This window comes from Catharus ustulatus, chromosome 3 (genome assembly GCF_009819885.2).
Source record: "Catharus ustulatus isolate bCatUst1 chromosome 3, bCatUst1.pri.v2, whole genome shotgun sequence".
NCBI lineage: Eukaryota > Metazoa > Chordata > Aves > Passeriformes > Turdidae > Catharus > Catharus ustulatus.
In genome coordinates, this window is record NC_046223.1 from 24,856,575 (window position 1) to 24,877,746 (window position 21,172).

At 41.0% G+C, this 21,172-nt stretch overlaps 1 protein-coding gene across 6 annotated transcripts in view; it reads right to left on the reverse strand.

The window, feature by feature from the left end:
* Positions 1-21,172, reverse strand: part of TRERF1 (transcriptional regulating factor 1) — a 99,890-nt gene that overhangs the window by 60,905 nt on the left and 17,813 nt on the right. For all 6 annotated transcript variants that reach the window (XM_033055365.1, XM_033055364.1, XM_033055367.1 and 3 more), the window contains exon 2: positions 11,092-11,147. The gene's annotated coding sequence lies outside the window, so the exon portion shown is untranslated. The remainder of the gene's footprint in view (positions 1-11,091; positions 11,148-21,172) is intronic.

The window sequence follows — 21,172 nt, forward strand, 5'->3', positions numbered from 1 at the left end:
ACATCAGCCTTTTTTTCAGTTTTTGAAGTATTATACAAACACCAAAGTAGGTTGAAACACTACTTCTTGCAACTTCATATTTCTATTATAGGCTCCAGCCAGTCACTTGTCTTTTGTGGCTGCATGTATTTCCTATTTAAGAAAAGGACTACAGCAGTTCCTGGTTTGCCACATCTTCAAATAGCGAGTTTGCGCAGCAGCTTCCTCTGCCTGCATCACTCTGCACTGGTGAACACCCTCTTCCCTCTCAACCTGCTCAGAAACATGCTCAGCCACCTACAAAGCCAATTGACAGACACCAAGTAACAAAATGAAGGATTTCCAAGCCACATCTATGATGACAGCCCATAGGACGTTTTGCTCCAAACCTAGGTTTCAATCCTCCCTTCTCCATCTGCACCTTCTATCTCGTTCAAAGTAATGAGCAAACATTTCTCCAGCTTCACAAATCTGGCACATCTCACTTTCCTTGTCATTTAAGAGATACTATTAATACCAAATAGTTTGTGTGTAAGAACACTGTGCACTTTTGTGAAGCTTTATTCAAAGCATCCTGTGATCTTCAACTGAAAGCATTAATTTAGAACTTTCACAGTGCTTCTGAAGCTTGTATTATAAATTGTCTCACACAGGTGGAAACTCTGAGGCTAAACTTGGGCTAACCACCAGAAATCTTTATGTCCTGCATCCCCAAAACCTCTGTTTCAGCATTTCTGGTCAACCCTTGCTCCAGCACTTCCTGCCCTGCATCCAACTTCAGATGTCATCGTGCCTTACTCTCTCTATTGCCACACCTATGTAGGTGTCTGGCAGAGCTCCCCAGACATTGTCTTTTCCCAAAGATTTCCTGAGATTAAGTCATTAAATGATTAAAGAAAAAGTTCATCACCTGCTAAGAAAACTATTTATACAAACCACATTCCCACCTACAGCAATCTGTATGGTTGTATTTCTATGTCCCAGCCACACCACCTGAACATGAGAAGCTCATGTTAACCCCTTCCAAATGAAAAGAATACTCTCAGGACCTGGTCTTTTAAAAGTTATTTCCCTGGATCAGCAAGAGACTGCTTGTAAATATCACATAAGTCTCAATTTGTTTTAAACTGCAGAAAAGAAACATAGAAGGCCTATCCCTCACCTTCAACTATTCTTCAGGTGCTATTCTACAATTAAGTAAACGTGTATTTCTTTAATAAGAAGAAAATATACACATATATGAAAGAGGACAAGCAATCAGAAAAAGAGTAACTCTTTACATCAACAACTAAAAACATAAGGAAATAATTTCAAATTTAATCGGTAGTGAAAACCAAAGCCATGCACGAAAAAAGGCAGCCTATGCAAACGTGAACTTGTCTTGCATGACACAGCACAGGATCTCCAAACTGTATGTGACTCACTAGTGCCCAAAGAGTATTGCTTGCTTTGATTTTTGCACGAGGATCCATCAACATCTGGCCATACAATCATCTTTCTTGTTAAAATAAAAGCACTTTAATAATGTTAGAGAATACTTTGCATTAACCACTATTACCTATGGTTTGCTGAATAGTGGTCATTGCTACTTTCACTCAAACCTCACGTAATACCAGGTCTCACCAGAAACCAACGTCAGAAATTCAGATCATCCTACAGATGATCCTTAACTACTGATCCTGCTGAAGGTTACATTACACAAGAGTTTTCACCTCCTTTTGTGTGTTAAGTAATCAGAACTACAAACTATTTCAAGACTCACTCTTCATCAGAGTTATTCAGAGCATGCTGTCTTATTCCTTTCATTCCCTCACACCACATCTGAAAACTGGAGAAGCAAGAACACACCCTCATCTGGCTCCAACCCTCAACCCAGAACTGAGGAAACAACAGCTGCTCCCTGAGTCAGTGACACATAGAACACACATTTAACAATTGCTAGAGAGATAATGCAGACATTCCTGGAAAGTTCTCCAACAATCTCTCTCGGTAGAATTGCCAAGTTTTCTAGGCAGCATGGGCCATCCAAAAGATTATAAAAGGAAAAGTTACATAGTAAGCTGCACAGGTATAGCCCAAGGATGTTTTTCAATCAGTACAAGTTTGTTGGACATCCTCCTGGCATGGTGTCAAAAAGCTCTACTTCCAGTAAGCTTTGTGAGTGGGATTGATGGTGTAACTAATTCAAGTTCTGAGAATACTTCTAATGAAGACTTCATCATCTACCTCTCTTAAGGCTACCCTTAAGGGGATGATATGCAAGCCAGGAGAAGAAAGCAGAGAGAAAAATTTGAGAGAGAATTTGTTCTTCCAAGTTGTCTACTCGAGAAATCCAGAGGAAATTTAAGTGGGACACAGTCAGGTGTACTCGCTTCCCTGTCTCTTAACAGCATAGTTTAGGGTAAGAGCCAGAGAGTGCACACTTCCCCTTTGCAGAAGAAATAGCATGCCACCAGTAGAACAACACTTAGCCATGCACAGGATCAAAGTGACAACACTGGTTTATATTAGAGGTAAAATTCATCTGAGCCTGTAACAGACAGACCAAACAGAGCATTCCTTGACCAGCAGAAAACGGCTTTGGTGGGAGGTACCACCACTCAAGTCCCCACAGCCTTCCCACACTGCCCTAAGGCAATTACTTGAGTCACTTCACAGCGAGATGACCAAAATGAGGCTGTGTACAACATCTTTATGAAAATAAAAGTCTTGACCTTTTTAATCTCCACGAGGTGTGTTCAAACACTACACTCACAGGCAACTGTTGAAATAGACCATGAAAGCAGAATACTGTTAAGGCTCACCGTCTGAAAGCAAAAGGCCAATAAAGTAGAAAAGCAACGAGCCTACTCTCCTCCTGATAAAATGGAGGAGGAAAAACAGACCCAACCCTGCTGGCACACTTTGCACTCAAATTCCTTTTGACAATTTATGAACTTTTTTTCTTCCTCCTGTTTAACAGAATTACTTCAGCAGTATAAAAGTTGGCAGCATAGCTATCTCAGAAGAAAGTTGCTCCATTCTTTATTGGTAAGCAGTGCACACACACACACACAAAACCCCACACCCACAGGAAATTGAGAGCTATTCATTTAGTTTTAGCCAAGTCTTTGTGAGACTGTACCTTCTGACTATTAGCTGATGGTAAACGTGCAACTGTCTGGTACTTAATCTCATATAAAAACTAGACAAAAAAAACCCTATCAATATTAAATTTAACCTTCAAAAAAGAACACAAGTGGTATGAATGCAATTGTCTGGAAAAATGCTACTTAGCAAAAACAAAACAACTACTCCCCCACATACATGCAATATTTAAAAGAAAGAATTCAAAGCTGTAATTATGTTCACACAAACCTAAACTGCAGAGTACAAGAAGTTCAGTGATACAAAATCCTGTATTATTTGCAATGACACCATGTACTTCCTCTTATATTTTTTTCTTGGTATTTTCAGGGCCTGATGGGATGCTGTCCACTGCCATTACCAGGGATCAGAAGGAAAATACAAAATCAATTCTTGTCATCTGTACAGAACATGAAACCTGCAGCAATGATAAGCAAAAAACTAGTACGGTAATTTGTGGTAAAGTATACTTTTAGCTAGGTATAGTTTGTCAGAGCAGCAGCTGGTTTTAATGCAGTTATAACACAAAATTCCAAACTTCTTGGAATTAAAAAAAAATTAAAAATGAAAAAAAAAAACCACCAAGAGATACCCTTGGGTAACTGCATTTGGGAAGACAACAATCCTGCAAAAAATGACTGGGGGTTACAGCAGACACCATCTAGACACTAAATTTCCTGCACAAATCTGCAGCTAAACACGGAAGCGTAACCCCTGGATGGATAAGAGCATTATTTCCTATACGGCAAGGCAGGGAGGGAGAACTGTTATCTGAAAAACAGTAACAACAAGGGCAACATGCATTTTTGGTCTATTCACTTTGGAAAAGAAAACATCACAAGAACAGTGAAAGATTCAGAGAATACATCTCATATCAAGAGTTTAAACAGTCTGCATATTTGGCTTATCCAAGAGGATAATGGTTATCAGTGACTTACCAACAAAATGGCTAAATGTCTCTACCAAAATTTACTCAGAAGATAAAGAATACATTAGCCAAAGCTAGGCCCCCAAAAGATGCTTCTGGTCAGATGAAAAGGTTTTCAAGAATTCAGAATTAACCTTCTCTGCCTGACAGTACATAATTACAGTTGATTGATATAATGCGTAGTATGCTCAGAAACTCATTGACAGCAAGCTTGCTAAATGCAGTTTCTCCAAGAACCACTATCTATCTTATCCAGCTGACTAAAACCTCGTGCAACTCCTTTGCCACTTACATCTTTCCCACTGCAGCAGTGCTATCCATTCACAAATACAGACCTCTGCACTCAGTCAACTCCAACAAGTATGGCTCTTGGAGCACAGCTCTTCAGAAGCACCTGCTGCTCCCTACACACCGTCAGAATATTCAAATCACAGTTCATTTGTCTTCAAAGTGCTCCAAGGCCTCAGTTCAGGGTATTCAAGGCTTTTGCCAGAGCTCCAGGTCAGACAGCGATCTACTGTTCTGCTGCTCTACCTCATGCTAACTGGTGCTGGAGATTCAAATTTTTGTGTGGATAAACGAGGCATGTGAAGGGATTTCCAGGTATGAGAATGGCAGGTTTGAGAAACAAAGTTCATCATATCCATCTATATCTCTCTCCACTTTTTAACTGATAGCAACTTGTATTTAACAAAAGCACTCTGCATTATACTACATCCAGATACTATACTACATCTCTCCATGGATAAACAGAAATGGGACAGGCCTCCAACTGTTTACAGTCAGGAAAGGACATCTCTGTAAGGTAACACCAGACCTTATGGACTCACTATGAAATCACTGAGTGAAAGTTCATGATCTGCTCTAGCAGGACAGGATGAACAGACACCAGGTGCCCATTCTGGGGACAGAAGCCTATGAATGTACTTCAAAGACTATGTTTCCTAAACCCAAAGCCCATTCCTTGGGCTTTATGAAGTCCACAAGTCACCAGAGCCCTGGCCACTGTCTGAGCATCAGGAGGACCACCAGAGAGAGAGCGAAGAGAGTCCCACCCAGTGTGCTTGGCTGCCTGGGCTGCAGACAGGCACCCAGCAGCAGCACTGAGAGCTGCCTGCTCCTTACAGCCCCACCACGCCAGGGGGTGGAACAGGGAGAGCACTCAGCCCCTTCAGCACATCCTCTTTCCCACCTGGAGCAGGAAGTTAACCACCTGCAGCTGGAGGTCACTCATGAACCCAGACAGCACATTTTTTGTGGGAGATGAACTGCAAACTAGCTTTTGCTGTTTTTTGAGCTCTGTCTGGGTATCTTAACTAATACTTAAATATCTAGGATGAATTTAAGTTAAATTTAATCTCGTATGTGAATTTTGCAATTTTTCACTCAGCAACTCCCCCAAATATTATTTTTGGACTTATTTTATATATTTTTTAAAAAACAGCACAGCAAGTTACTAGCATGTCTGAAGTTGGCAGCCAAGTCTGAGCTTGGAAACTGCACAACCTTCACACGGAATGGGTTTCAGAGAAAAAAGCAGAACATTTCTGTATCTCACTACACCAGTAGCAAACCTTTAACCTCACTGCTGGAACCTCCACTAAAATTTTCCTTTTAACTCTATCTGGCACCCTGTCTCTAATTCAGGAAAAGTTTGATATGAAGAATGAACAGTCAAGAGGGAGATAGAGAGAGAAAGGAAAAGAGGGGCCAAGATTCAAAAGATCAGTAGTGGTAGTTGGCACTTTGGTGCTGAGAGACAATCAGATCCATTTCCTAAATTAACAGGAAAAAAAGGAAAAAACAAAACAAAACAAAATAGTCTCTACAATCTGTGACCTTCTCAGAGCCAGGCTTAACAAAAGCAGAGAAGGTTCTCCATACCAAGGGTAAGAATACATGGCAGGATTTTGACATCTGAAGAGCAATAATTAATCACTTCAACAGCAAGTATCATCCTCTTTTTACTGAAAGGGGAGCTGACTCAAAGACAACCAAGGGAGTTGCCCAAAACCACAACACCAGTCATTAGCAGAGCTGCAGTTGGAAGTTTCTGGCTGCTATTTTCAATCCCTGAAATTGGCAGTGCACAGAGCTGGTACCCTGTGTGCTCACCAGGGAAGGGTCACCTGCTCCCCATTCCCGGTCTCCCAGCTCAAATCACACCACCAGCACCGAGGAAGGATGAAAGGAGGGTGGGCTCAGGGATCAGCACCAGCACTGATGCTCCCATCACCCCACAGTCCTGCTCCACCATGAAGGGGCAGCTGCCAGCCCCAGGAGCTGCCCTGGCACCCTCGCTGTGCCCACGCTCCTCCTGAAGCCCAGAGAACTTGGGTCACAAACATAACCCTAGGGAGAAATCTAAGCCAGTGGTTCTGGCCAGGTTTAGTACCCTGCCCTGGCTCCCTGGATGGGGTGAAAGACAGACAACAAGCACCCCAGAGACTGCACACCTCAACTACTCCTCATCTTTGCGCTTGGTGCACTCCCAGGGGAACTTCAGAGCAGTTCACTTCTCAAGCAGAAGATGAAATGGCTCTTTCCATCTCATCCCTATAGCTTTAATGTGCATTTCACAGTACTGATTTCAGTTTTTCTTAATTGCTTAGTCAAGAGTGCAATCTTACTTCTATCTTGCACAGCCAGTCACCTCACAAGAAGGATATTCCAAAGCCAAAGGTAATTCTTTTTGTAAGGGTAGCTGGAAAAGTATTAAATAGGTGAATTTTCATTCTTAATTTTTACAGAAGCAATACAATTCTTGTAACAAGCAGTTTGGGAAACCCAGTCTGACAAAGATGTGGAGGGGGAAGTGAGTATCCTACATTTACACAAAAAGCAGAACCACAGAAATCTGCTTTTTGTAGAATAATTAGTCTTAATTCATATACAAAATTACACTTAGGTCTCTGTTAAATTAGCTGGATATACTCCCCTTGTTTCTATATTCTGCCTGATGCCTGCCTATACTGAGCTCTCCAGACATTCCTTCCAACTTGATCCTTTGAAGCTGACAGTTATCTACAAATTCAGGCACTGAAGTAATTTATTCTTTTAGAAGTGTTAAGCATTTAAAACTTGCAACATCAGATCATGCAAATATTCAAATTTTCTGGAAGAAAAAGAAAAGGAAAAAGCATTTACCTTGATGTCTACATTTATGTATATATTCTCCCCCTACACACTCTTATCTAGAGGCTTTTCCTCATGCATGAGATTTCCCATTTTTCTGCCTGTGCTTTCCAGGTACTTTCCACATATTGTGATATAACAGCTAAATAACACAAGAAAAGAAACTCAAATTACCTGTTACCGTTTTATTCAAATTACCTTTCTTATTGTGAAAGTTTCCCTAAGATGGCTTCTGTAGAGACAAAAGTATTCACTGGCAATGTCAAAGGAAATTATTAAAATCCATTCAGCAGTGGTGCAAGAGTTTTGTGCTGACCTGCACTAACACAACTAGAAACCACAATGTACCAGTTTGGACAGAAGTAATTCCTGGACTTTGCCTCTATTTGGCCTCATCAAAATCAAGCGTTACTCCCAGCAAACAAGACAAACACACCCAAAATGAAAAAAAAAAACCAAAACCCACACAAACACTTCAACGAGTTACTGTGGTTCTGCATGTGTAAAATCGGGGGTTTCACTGCCAAGACTCGTTAGAAAAGAACAACTAGAAAATGTTTGCACAACAGATTACTATTATGAAGGGCATTAACAACTATAAATAATAGAATATACATCAACCTACTGCTTTTTAGACAGTCAGTATTAATTGGCAGCCTAATTTGGAACTGTTAAGACAAGAGACCCTGCAGACACCATTTGTCAGGTCTAAGCTAACGGTAGGTGAAAATAGGGCTGATAACAGTTACTTCCTTGTCATTTCCTTTCAAAAATGACACAATACTGTTTCAGCCATCAAAGTAATTTTTATCTCATAAGCGTCCCTCCAAAAATAGATGAGGCCCTATAGAACAATTTTATATTTATGATCTGAGCTGCCGGGCAGACCTCACGCAAAACTGGACTTGCAATTCATAAGGGCTCCAGGTTGCTCGGAAGGAAGCAAGATAAAGGCACGGGGGAATATGGGGGAAGGAAAAAAAATATTGGGTGAGAGGTCTGGCACCTATCAACATCATTACAAGCTTGCCAAGTCTCATAATTTCATCACTAGGCTTCAGGAATATCAAAAGAGCTATTATTCATTTTTTTTTTATTCTACCCCGTCTTGTAATCGGTAGGACAGATGCCAAAAGCCAGCCATTACAAGGAAGTCACCACGGCTAGCATTAAAACAAGATCATTTCTGCACAGACTGGACCATCTATTGTTGCTTTAAATGGGATCTAAACCCCTTCAATTGCAATGGCAGCAAGAAATATGGGAGTGCTTCAGACTGAGTCCTCCAGAAGAAGAAACAGAAGGGAATGGGTCAGGAAATATCTATTAAAACTAAGCACCAAGGAAAAGCATTGCTAGGAGGCAGAGTCAAGACCTGAGGGCATATTTGGGGCAGAATCCAGATGACTGTCTGGAAGGATAAAAACCTAAATGTAAATGAGGAGAGAGAATGCAGAAAGGAGCAGGAGGTCAAAAAATGAAATAAACAAAGTAACACTGATGACATCTTTAGTAGTTAGGGATAGTTGAAAGAATGAGTGACACCTGCAGCCTTGAGAAGGAAAATGACCAGGAGAGACAATTCTTGCAAACACATGAGGACCAGGAGTGGGACAGTAGCATTACTCCAGCCCAGGTTGCTGGGAAAAGGATAAACAAAGCCCTCTTGGAGAAAGGAGAGCAAGATACACCAATTCCTAGCTCAGAATTGAATTTTACACTGAGAAGGTATCACACAAAACGAGGACAGAGTATTTCCTTTTAGAGGTGAAAGATGACAGCCAGTGGAAAGTGCTACTTCTTCATCACAGAATCTCATTTTAATGCCAGTCCAGTTGCTGGATCTACCTTACAATTTGCACATGCCCAGGGCTAGGAATAAAGCAGGGGTGAGAGAAGGTGTCATGGAGGTGTCAGGGCTTCAAGTTGCAGAACTTGCTAGAAACAGAACCTCCTCAGTAGTGTTACAAGACAAGGGGAGAGTGAACTTGCACTGGGAGAGACAGCACAACAGCAATCAGCTGCTGTGCTACAAGAGCTGCCCATGCTACAGCATGCAAATTTGTCAGTATTTACTCCCCAGAAGAGAGCAGTACATAAAATTCAAAAATGTAATATATGTACACTATGTAATACATACATAATATGTGAGAATAATGTCTTCAGGAAATACCAACACCTGAACGACTAAATTGTCGTCTCACCAAATTGTCCCATCCCAATTGCTGATGCATACCAAAGTCCCCAGCAATGCTTTGACACTGGACAAACAGACTTCTCAGTGAACTGAACTGAACAAAGCAGATGAACAAGAGCACTTCTGCCTGTCCCATTCTGGCTGTGCTTCTTCTCAATAAGAACACACACACAGCAGTGGGCACTGCTCAGCCTCCAGCCACAGCCGTGCCGCTGGCACACGGTGCTGCAGAGGGGTGCCAGTGCACGTTGGCTCAAATCTGTAAGATGTCCTGAAAACAATTTTAATTACCCATTCTTGGAGCACAGGAGGACTGGTTGGAACACGTGCAAGTGAAGCAACTTGTTTACATAACAAAGGAGGTATGCTTGTGAGGTGCTTTGTGTAACAGTGCTGCACACTGCAAGCTCTCTCACCTGGAGAGCTGTGTTTTACCAACTATACACATACGAGACCACCTTCGTGTAGAGACTAAGACTTTGGATAAAATATTCATAACATGATCCAACAATGGCATGAAAGAGGGTGGTTTGAATGGACAAAATGTCTAACACTTGCAAAAAAACAGGCAGCCACCAAGTTTTTGATTCTTGCATACACCACACAGTGCCAAGAGTAATTCAAAGTTTTGCTCTTGCTTGAGGAGCCACCCTCCAAAGGCTAACTCTACTTGGAAAATAAAATTTAAATGAAAGGAATAAAAAAACCCTGACAAACAAAAAAAACTCGAGAGCGTCTACAAGAGCTAAATGTCTGAATCCAAGGAAAACATCATTTAGTCCTGATCCTCATACAATGGCATCATGCATTTAGCTGTTTCCATGACATTTTCCAACCAAGAGCCAAAAAGAACAATAGGGATTTTTGAGGCCTGTAAATGGTACACAACTCAGGAAGAAGGAGGAGACAAAAATGAAACAAGTGATAGAGCTGGAGAGTTGCAGTGTGGATTGTACATCGAAAGACAGTGACAATGCCTAGGTAATACGACTTCTGTGCTTGGCTGTTGGTTGTTTGAACACGGTTCTCCCAACACCTAAGAGTTTTAGAGACATCTACTCCTCTCTAACAGCGGAAACCTCTAAGTAGAAACCAAAAGGAAAATGTATCCACCTAGACACTATGTTTTAAAAACTGTATTAGAAGATAAATTTTAAAAGATCAATAAACTTGCAGCTTCCTTCAGCACGTTAGTGATGGCAAGTATTAATTTCAAACTCAAATCTAGAGCATTTCTACTCATATGTACTCTGCCCTAATAAAAAACAGTCCAAATTTGAAAATACTGCAACAAGAAAAACAAGTTTTAAAGTGCAGAAGTTAAAACAGCTCGAAGATCTTTTGAACTTCTAAATATCTGGGCTGGGGATGTGGGGGGAGACAATATATCAAAACTAAAGAAAAACTTCTCTACATCCTCTGTTACTTAAAAAAAAGAAAGTTCTAAAATAATATCATGGCTATCTTGCTAACCCCTGTGGCTGCAAGAGCATCGCTTTCTGTCTTCTGGCCTTTGTACGTCAGTTAACCAGGAGAAAGAACTGGTAAGAAGCTGTATAGAACAGAGATGGTCTCTGCTCAGAGGCTTAGAGGCAGATTTAACTTAAAAATAATTATCACAATTATTTGCAGGGTTCTGCCAGAGAAAAAAATTATCCTCGACCCAAGAAACAAACTCGTGTGACAGTTTCGTGTAGCAACATGTTTATCTTACCCTCTCTCTTACCTTATCAGACACATCTCCTCGTCCTATTCAAAATACAGCAAGTCATGAAATTCCATCTGCAACAAAAGGAAGAGCCCATTAATACCTCCTGATAACCTTACAACAGAAGACTAATAAGCAGTTCAAGGGAAAAAAAAGTTAAACTTCTCCTGCCATTCCACTATAATCTGCACCCCAAGCAAGTTGCCCTCCCATTTGCAGCAATCTGGGAAGCGTGGATAATAAAGATATTAAAGATGCTGTAACATGTCCTGTAAGAAATATGCTCTTCCTCCTTTGGCAGGGCTAACAGGGGTGGCCAAAGCATACAGGTTGTCCTGCAGAGTCATAAGTAAGTCTGCAGCATCCTCTCATTAAATTAAATGAGCATCAAATTACATAATGTGAACAGTTGTAAAATGAGACCAATGGTAATGGCTAGAAATAATCCCAGCGGTGTTATACATCGTGGAGACAATTTTCCATCAGACTATCAAACCCGGGTAAGCAGCACTTTTTATCTCCAGGCCAAGAAACTGTCAGCATGCAGCCTCTCTTAAAAAACAGTAAAGCATGCAAGAAACGGATGGAACAAAACTCTCATGCGCAAGTTTAAATTATGTCCACCCCAAAAAAGAACATTTCATTTCCTAACTCCTTTACAGACCAATCTTTCAAAGCAACCTAAGTGTTTTTATAATATAGGTAAACATGACACAGTCTGGCATACTTGGGATCAGACGAAGGAATACCACACACCTAACCAACATATTTGCAACCTTAAAATTGTCAATAAAATTTACAGTCTGGATAGACTCAGGCTTGAACAAACACTTTGCCACGGCACTATTAAGAAGAGACGACATGACCTGCAATCCAGCCAGTCCATGAGTCACTAGGGCAGAAGAGAGACTTCCCATCTGGCAACCTGAAAAGCTCTAAGAGTCTGCCTAGAGTGAGAAGTATGAATCAAGGACCCAAAAAACCAACCAGACCAATCCCTCTGCACTCTTTTAGCCCTTCCAGCATCCTGCCCACAAAGTCCAGAAGCCTGTTAGCCCAGTGCCAGAGTGGAACAGGTCTGGAATGTGCAATGGTGAAACAGCACACAAGAGAATACTATTAAAAAACCAAACAAATAATGCTTAATTTTTCAATCCAGTTATCTGTGGGGAGATACAGCAGGAATTAAAAGATTTGAAGCAAACAGTTTTCATGTTTGCCTACCTCTCCTATAGGAATGCTACTAAAGGTATCTCTGGGCCTAAAGTAAAAAAAAACAGGTGGACCCTCACTTGTTTTTTTTTTCAATGCCGAGCAGCTGCAGCCATGATGCCAACAGACCCCAGCAGTAACCCAGAGGTGCTCAGCACCACAGAGAAGTGACATCCTTCACCACACTGCACTGCCATTTCCCCACCACCAAAATGGGGATGGCAGCATGGGGGTCCCCAGCCAGGGTCCAGATTGCCAGCTCTGGGGCGCTTCCTTTTTCCCCTAAGTGTACACTAGTACATATTAAGTGGTAAAAATAAACCTTTCATCCTGTAAATACTATTTTTTCAGATTCTACTGATGACCATTAATTTTTTTTTGCATCACCAGAATAATATTACAACATAGCTACACCGCTGTGGGCTTTGTTTTTCTTTTTAAAATTTGTTTGGTTAGTTTTTTTGGTTTTTTTCCTTAGGAAGAAGAGCTTTTCTGTCCATGTTATAGAAAGATTTGAACAGAAGAGAGCCACTGACCAAGAGCCCACTTCAGCTTGTATCCCTACCCTCCTATTCCCCTGCCAACCCAGTAAAATTCCTCAGATCACAACCTCTTCCTGGCTATTTTCAGAGCAACTGTAGCAATCATACAAGAACAATGGGGAAGTTTGTTTTACTCAAAGAGTAAATGTTTTGCAGCTTCCAATGTAAATATTTTAATTAGTGGAATTTTTTTTAACTCTCTACTGCCTTACTTGTGTTCACATTCACACAGAGCCATCAGGACAGAAGCACCACTCAACTGCTGTAATACAGAGAAGAAAATACAACACAGAAAAACGACACGCTGACTTCAGAAAAAGTACCTTCATAACCAAATCAAAATCCAGGGGGCATTTTCTGGAGGAGATCTGCTTTAAGAATTTAAGAGAAGCAAGTCTGCTCTTGCTCTTTGTCCAGCCAAGGGCCCATTTTAGTTCTCACTGAGACTGTGGGTCTATTTTCAAAGGCAGTTTGTAGAAAATCACAACCCAATGTATTTGTGAAACAACATTATGCTCAATGACCAGGCTATATGGAAAAAGTGACTTATCTTTTTGCGTCAAACATCAATATGGTGGCTCTTCACCACCCATCACTGGGCATCCACTTCACAGAAATGCTCAAATCTCCTCTTATTAATCGATAAACCAGGTGGTGCAAACTGTCAGCAGTATGGGACTCAGATTCACTGTCTCTAGGGCAGACTGTTTTGGTACTACAGAAAGTGGCTGGACTGAGATGCCAAGCCATGCTGCACATGCTCCTCTGATGGCTTCTGGGTCCAGGAGTACCCCAGGTACAGGCAGATCTTTTTTCTCTGAACAGCGCCTCTCCCCTCAGAAACTATCTTCCTCCTCTGCCCTCAGATACCAGGATAAAGTTTGGATGCAATATCAGCAGATGGCTGGCATTCAAGATTTTTTTTTAATTTTCTTTTTCAAATGAAGTAGGACACAGATGGTGACGTTCCTGCTTTCCCAAAGCCTGAAACATGAACATAGACCTGTCTGAGCTGGGAAGCTCAAATCCATAGTGCATTTCAGGGGAGTTGATTACTGCACGGACCAGTTTAGCCTGAAGCAGTCCCACACGTGGCAGTATTCCCCTTTCTCCGCTTTTATCTGAATGGGAGGTTTTGTTCTTCTTGTACTGACCTCACCATACTTGATGCCTGTTAGCAACATCCTTCCAGTAGTTCAAACAAGCTCTGTAGAAATTGCCTGCCACTGTAAGCAATACACATGCTACCCCAGGTAAAATCTTCACTGTACCTTTCAAAAAATTACCACATTTGTACTCTTCCACCACCTCAATGCAAGGTGCTGGCTGCCCACTCGTAAGGCTCCCCAGATCCTGCAACTGTCACAGCCACTGTCCACACTGGCAGCTCCATCACCTCCAGGCCAGGGGCAGTGGCACTTGGTTCATCACATCCCATGAAGCAGTGGCCAGCACTGGAAATGATGGGAAGAGCCCTCCTGTCCTCTCTCCTGAAGACAGAGCAAGACCTCCCAACTCCATTTCACAAGAACAAACCTTCCACACTGCTAAATTAGTAAATGCTGAACTATCAACCCCTACCCATTTAGGATGGGGAGCAGCAGGAGAAAGAGTACCTGGCTCTTACTTGAGAGAGACCCCTTAATTGGGCAGCAGCAGGAGGTGCTGGGGACAATGAGGCCATTGCTGTTCCTGCAGGCAGGCTGGTGCTGTGCAGAAGGAAGCAGGAGCAAGCAGATCCATCACCCCTCATGATGTGCACCCACCTGGGTACCTGACTCCTAGGCAGGGTAGGTAAATAGGAACCAAAGGACAACAGCAGCCAAGAGCTCCCCTTGCAGCAGGGTCATTCAGAAAGATGTGTTTGCAAAACCCTCCCTTGTCCCTCACAATGCCGCAAAGTGAAAGCAAAACTCCTCATCCTATATTTGAGTGTTATCAACTATTGCTATGTACCGATGTGGACATTTATACAGTATCAACTTCAACTTGCACATCAGAAAAAACTTTCCTTAAAAAAACCAAAAAAATAAACAAACCCCACCCATCACTTCTTTCCCCATACTCTCTATCAGATTTTCTGGCTATTTGTGCAACATTAACAGAGAGAGTCAAGATCAAAGAAGTAAGTAACTCTGCTTGGAACAGACTTTTCAAAGTGCATCAAAACACACTTTTCATGGAAGACCAAGTGAGGATGCAGATTTTCCATGAAGCCCTCAATATGCACCGATTCTGGAGAAGGAGATCTCTGAGCAAGTGATCAACCTAAGCCTTATGTCAGTGCTCCCATCTTCCTCTCTGACCCCTTCTAGGGAGACACTGCACTTGACTTCCTCATAGGCCTATTTAATCAGCGATGTGAAACTTGCACAACCTTACTGGCGTCTCTGTGGTCTTCCCATCAGGGCAATGAGTAGAAACACACCCCAAAGGAGCGGAACATTCAGAAGTCTCTCGTGCCCACGGGATGGAAAAGCAAGTGGGGAGAGAACAGATGAATGTTAATCTCTCCTCCCTGCCGCCAGCAGCAGTCTGTACTCTCCCACGCAGACAAGAGGGAGGTTGTACAATTTGTTGAGGCCAAACTGTCTGGAAAAATGCAGGGAGAGAAAACTGATGGCAAATTCTCTATCTCTTCTCGTACTGTAGGGAAAGTGAAAGTCAGTCATAGAGCTGCTGATAGAACATTAGACCACAGGGTCTTTAAGGGGCTGCTTTTATGCAAACCGCAGAGCTGGGCTATGCAGGACTCTATCAGTTCAACAAATTCGCTGCCGAAAATATTCTGTTCACACTCTGCTTGCACTCTGACTTCTTATGGGAAATACTTCCACTGTAAGATTAAGCTTTTTGTCTGATCATAAGAACACAAAAAAGACTTGACACCACTCCATTACGGATGTCAATTCACAAACGTAGGATTTCTCTCTAGCCTACATGACTCCAAACACTGACTTCCTCACCACCAGTAGGTAGCCAATGAGCACAACTTGGAGCAGTTGCCACCACAGACACTTCTTTAACTGATCTGTGCCTCAAAGGTGCCTGTCAGTACATGTGCCAAACGAGAGCATGGGGGAGAAGCTCCAAGCAGGAAACAGAAGCTTGTCTTAGATTAGCACAGCTCACTCAAGTGTAGTGCTATGCTCAGATTTGGTTTTGATTTGCAAACCTTGCTGTCATTGGTTAAGAGGATGTCTCAAGTTTTGTTAAAATAGGCAAAAAAGAAAAGCTAGAAAGCTGAAACAAACACACAAATGAAATTACCCTGGCAGCAGTAGGTACCTTTAAAACCTATGCAAGATGCACATTTCTGAAACCCCATTTTACAGCTTGCTTTTCCATCTCCCCTTCCAGCTGAAGGCAGCCTCTTGGATGGGCACCTCCTAGGTCTCCAGCAAAACATATTCAAAAAGAAGAGCCAGCAAAAGGAGAGTCTGTCTGCTGCAGCAGTTTTTGAGACATCATCAGTCACCTCTGGTCTTTACTGAGACTACCTCCCTACCAACCCCAAATCCATATTACAAATTTGTTGCCCACTGAGATATCTTAGAAATAAGCCAAGCCCAAGACTAAAGTAGCTCCAACGAAATTTCAAATGGTACTCTGCTGAGCTGGTGGCATGTTCCCAGTTCTCACCAATAATTCCAGAATTAAGAGTCCTGGAGTCATTGTATTTCCTGAAGACAGTAGATCTACCCTCAAACACACGTGCCAGCATTGCAGACGTGGTTTTGATTACATTAATACCTGTCCAGCAGGAACCACTCCAGAAGAACCACTTGCTTGCTCTAGCTCACAATAATCACAGTAGCAGAGACTGCAACCAGTATCTTGTTCAAGGGTAAGGGGAAAGTTCTTTGGGTAATCTAGAGAAGGAATCTGAACCTTAAAGGGAAAACTGCAGTGGAGAACGAGGGAAGGAAAAATCCACTATTTAATGTTAGCTTTTATTAATGTTTAGCCTTCAACTGTGGATAAACAGAGAAGAATCTCTCTGCCCGTGCGCATATTTAAGACTGTTTACACATGAAGTCCAAAAGGATGTCCTCATTTTATAAATAATTTGATCTGATGACTACAACAGAAAAAAGTGCAACTTAAGGCTACATACATAGGCAAAACACTTGGCTACTAATGTCTAAATAGGGGGGCAAAGACTAAACATCAGAGTCACTAAAACTCAGCAAATGGTTTACAGCTGAAGCTAAGTGCTTAACATAGTGCACATTCAACACACACCAAACTGCGACTCTCCTTAAGCTTCTGAAGCTGTGCTTACCAGTAAGTCATTTAAGTATTCAATATGAGAGATTCCTAAATGTAAACACTTCCTCTGCTACTTATACCTGGCCACATAAGCCATCCAGAAATGCCTTACTCCTCCTACGTGGCAGGCACACCACGTCTGAAGGCACACTTGTGGAGCCACACGGTCAGGTAACACAGCATCAAGAGAAGCTGAGACTTCTTTCTCACAAAAATGAGAAGAAAAGGTCCTCAAAAGATTTACTGTCTGAACTCAAAGCCTATGGTCTTGTTTTCTTTTGTCACATGCTCCTGTATGTGCACATAGATGGCTGTAGTTACACCTGTGTGCAGTTTGCGTAAGATCAATCATTCTGTATGTCAGTGCAGTGGGGGAAACAATGTACACAAGAAACTCTATATTACGCTATGAAGAAGTACTATTTCCATGTAAAATGTCCTCTTTGGTTTAGATGAATGCACAAACTTAGTTTCCAGGTTTTTTTCTCACCTGGGAACCTGTAAACAGCACTGTAAGAATACTGTCAGCAGTCTCCAAAGAGGATCGAAGTATTTGCTACCCCAAATTTTTCACAGACTTCTCAAACTCAGAAAATAATGTGTTATTTTTAATGTTCTCTATTTATTCCTGCAAGTCATAATGCCTCTTAAACTTTAAGCTCAAAGCATGCCCTTGTACAATCAAGAGGCCTGCATGCAAAAGAAAGGAATAGAGGATTAAAAAAAAGGCAGCACACGTAATTTTGGTGCAGTTAAATTTTCTGTAACTACTGATGCTCTACATACAGGATTTGATATTCATTATCAGTAAGGAATATCTGACAATGTAGTACTATTCTGTGCTTTTAAGAAAAAACTACATCTCTGACTGAAACAAGCAGTGAGGACTGCAAGCATTTAACTTGAAATCAGCAACCACACGTGGTAAGAAAGGCCTGCCAGGATGTGATCCTCAATTATGACTTCATCCTGCACAGCTCCCCTGAAAAAGGATCAGCTGAGACATCTTGCCCAAAGCAGCTTCTACAGAGCACAGCCCAACCAAAGAGAAGACCAGGGTGCCAAAAATAACAATAAAAGAAGTTTTCCCCACAAGTAATGCGGTATGCCTTATAATTCAACCCTATAAAACCAGATTTGTCAAGTTCTAAATTAGGTGCAGCAATATTTCATTGCACCATAAATCTTCCTTATACCCTAGTAAAGATGCCTAATAATTAAATATGCCATAATTTTATTTTTTTTTAATCTGGAACTCATCAAAAATTGCCTGAAATAGGCCTCTCTTTTACAGTCCATTTTCCACATATGTACAGATTCCAAAATGTAACTGGTTTACATTTTTTCCATGGAAAATCCTTTGCAAAATGCATTTACATGTAGACTACCAAAGTTTGTAATTATCTCTCTTGGGTTTCTTAGGTAGGTCAGTGAACATCTACAAAGGCTTCTTATTATCCATGATATTCATTCAGCCATTTTTTTTCAAAAGCAGTACAACCTCCTTAAAGAATTACACCAACAAGTAAAATTTTCAGAAGAAAGTGGATTTCCAGAGTCAGAAACTTTCAGAACTTTTTTCTTTACTTTTTATTAAAAGTTTCATGGCTTTTTTTTTGCTGAAACAGATTACTTCACAAAAATGCTGAATTCCAACTGCCTCATCTACTTCTATTTCAGTGGATAACATGCACCTCACATAATAACTTCAAATAAAAAGAAATAAAAGCAGAAGATATTTAAAGGGGGGGGCGTGAGATACTGCCAGTACTTGTTATAAAAATTTCTAATTCCCATTCCCTCCCAACTAATCAGGTCTGTAATAAAAGAAACACTATTTCAGAGCAGTTGCCATGTCTGTAAATGCCAGCACTGTAAAAAGTTAAGAATATGATCACATCAAGCACGATGAAAAATACACATTTTTCCTCATGAAATAGATACGATTAAAAGAGCTCTAGAACTTTAAGATTGCTCAAAGTTTGAAAAAAACAGTGATGTCATTATTTTCCTGCAGCTTCTGAGAAGTTTACATCCTTGCTTCCTGCTGCCTCGTTTCACTTTTCTTAACCCAAGAAACACAGGGCAGGCACCACAGCACTGCAGTGCTGGGATCACTGCAGAAGTCAGGACAAGTCCATTTTACATCTCACCAAGCCTCCTTAACAGCAATTCAATAAAAGTTGCACTTCCAGAAGCTAAAATAAAAGGTGAACTGTCCTCTTATTTGCTATGTCTCTATGAGTACACAGCCTATCTTTTCTTTCCTTTACCCTGTTCAGTCAAGGGTCACAAGCAGTGTATGGAGAAGCTAATTCGTGGTCCTGATCCTGCAAAACCCCATGAGGAAAAGGCCCTAAAAAGCAACTAAATGGAGTAGGCAGCAATTAAGATGTGTTTCACTACTCTGCTTATCGCATGATTGCACTGCCTGGCATGGAGTCTTGATGCAGGGCTGAAGTCAAGATAGTGAGTGTCACAACCATTTCACAGCTTGCTGTCAGATCATAGAGACAATTTTAAAGACAGAAGAAATCCAGAAAAAAAAAAAGTGGTTTTGTTTTGGTTTTTTTAAAACTTCAAATGTTTTACACTGGTGCAAGACATTAACAAAAATGTTATTTTAGGTAACCGACTGACTCATTTTTTGCTAAAATTACAATTTATCAACCAATTCCTAAAGAGCCAGGCAATTTAAGAGTTCCCTGCAAAAAATCTGAGTTCGTACTATCCAAGGAACTTCCTAAGCTTGATAGTTTGATTTTTAGGCGAACATACAGACAACCTTCTTATTTCTCTCTTGATTTCCACACTGAAACAGCAAGAACTTTGCTTTCCCCCTTTACTTAATTTACCAAGCTGCTAAGTTTTCTGTGCTTCACATTTCCCTCAGAGGTGCTCAGAATGGGGTGGCCCCTGGAAAGCAAAGGCTTTCTGTCTGGTGGGCTTCTCAAAGGCTGGGGCAGGGGGGAGGTTGTATTTTGCTTTTTCAAACTCTGGGACTAAGACTGGTAATGGGAAACTGCTTAGTTAAGCATTTCTCCCAGCATTCCCAGGAAACTGTCTGTCTGAAAAAAATATTTTTAATTAAAAACAACAACAAAAAAGCCCCTAATTAGCCAGCTTGTCTAAGGTAAATGCCCCGCTAGTTTTGCCACAGTTTTTAAGAACTGGGCTGGCTCTTCCAGCCAAGGAGGAAGTGAGGCCAGACCCTGAGAGCTTTTGGGCTGATACTGATCTGCAAAAACTCCATGAAGCCCAGCAAAATTATTCTACATTTATTTATAGCTCCACCAATAAATGCAAAATCTGGTAAAAACGGTTTTCAGATATTGAAACTGTTCAGGCCATAAAAATTTCCTTCTAGACAATTTCTGACATTTGAATTGCTCAAATAAAGAAAGGAGCCATTTCAATACCTGTTTTTCTAAATTTGTTATCCCAGGCATCTCAGTTATTTCAGTGCATCTCCATTTAAAGCTTACTTCTGTTATTCTGCTCTGTATTTGTATTTTACAACATCTGTAGTTGTTTATATACATGAAATGCACATTAGAATTTGTTTATTTTTAAACAAGTGGTCATATAAATAATACAAATATCTGACCTTGCATTACCAACTCACCAATACTTCAAGCAAGGATTTTTATTCACTCAGCATTTGTCTTTAAAACACACAATCATATCCCAAAGGAAAACACACAAAAAAATACAAAATCTTCTCCTTAGGAGTAATATTTACCTACTAAAAAAAGTTATTTCCCTTAACTAGAACATTGTTATAGCTGGGAAAACAATGCATAAAGAATTTACTAGATTCACATGCTTGTACATCTATCAGTTAAAATATTTCCCAAGGAAGTTTAACAGTTATGTCTAACATGCATGGTCATTAAATACTGCCATCCACAAAATACTACAAACAAAACTATTCGTATAAACAACCGAAGAAAGATAACCTGTCTATGACACAGGTTGATTATCTCACCAATCATATTCAGCTTTTATGGCATTACAAGCGACAGTATAAATCTTTAGCAATCATAGCTTTGATTAGTCTTTGTACCTGACAG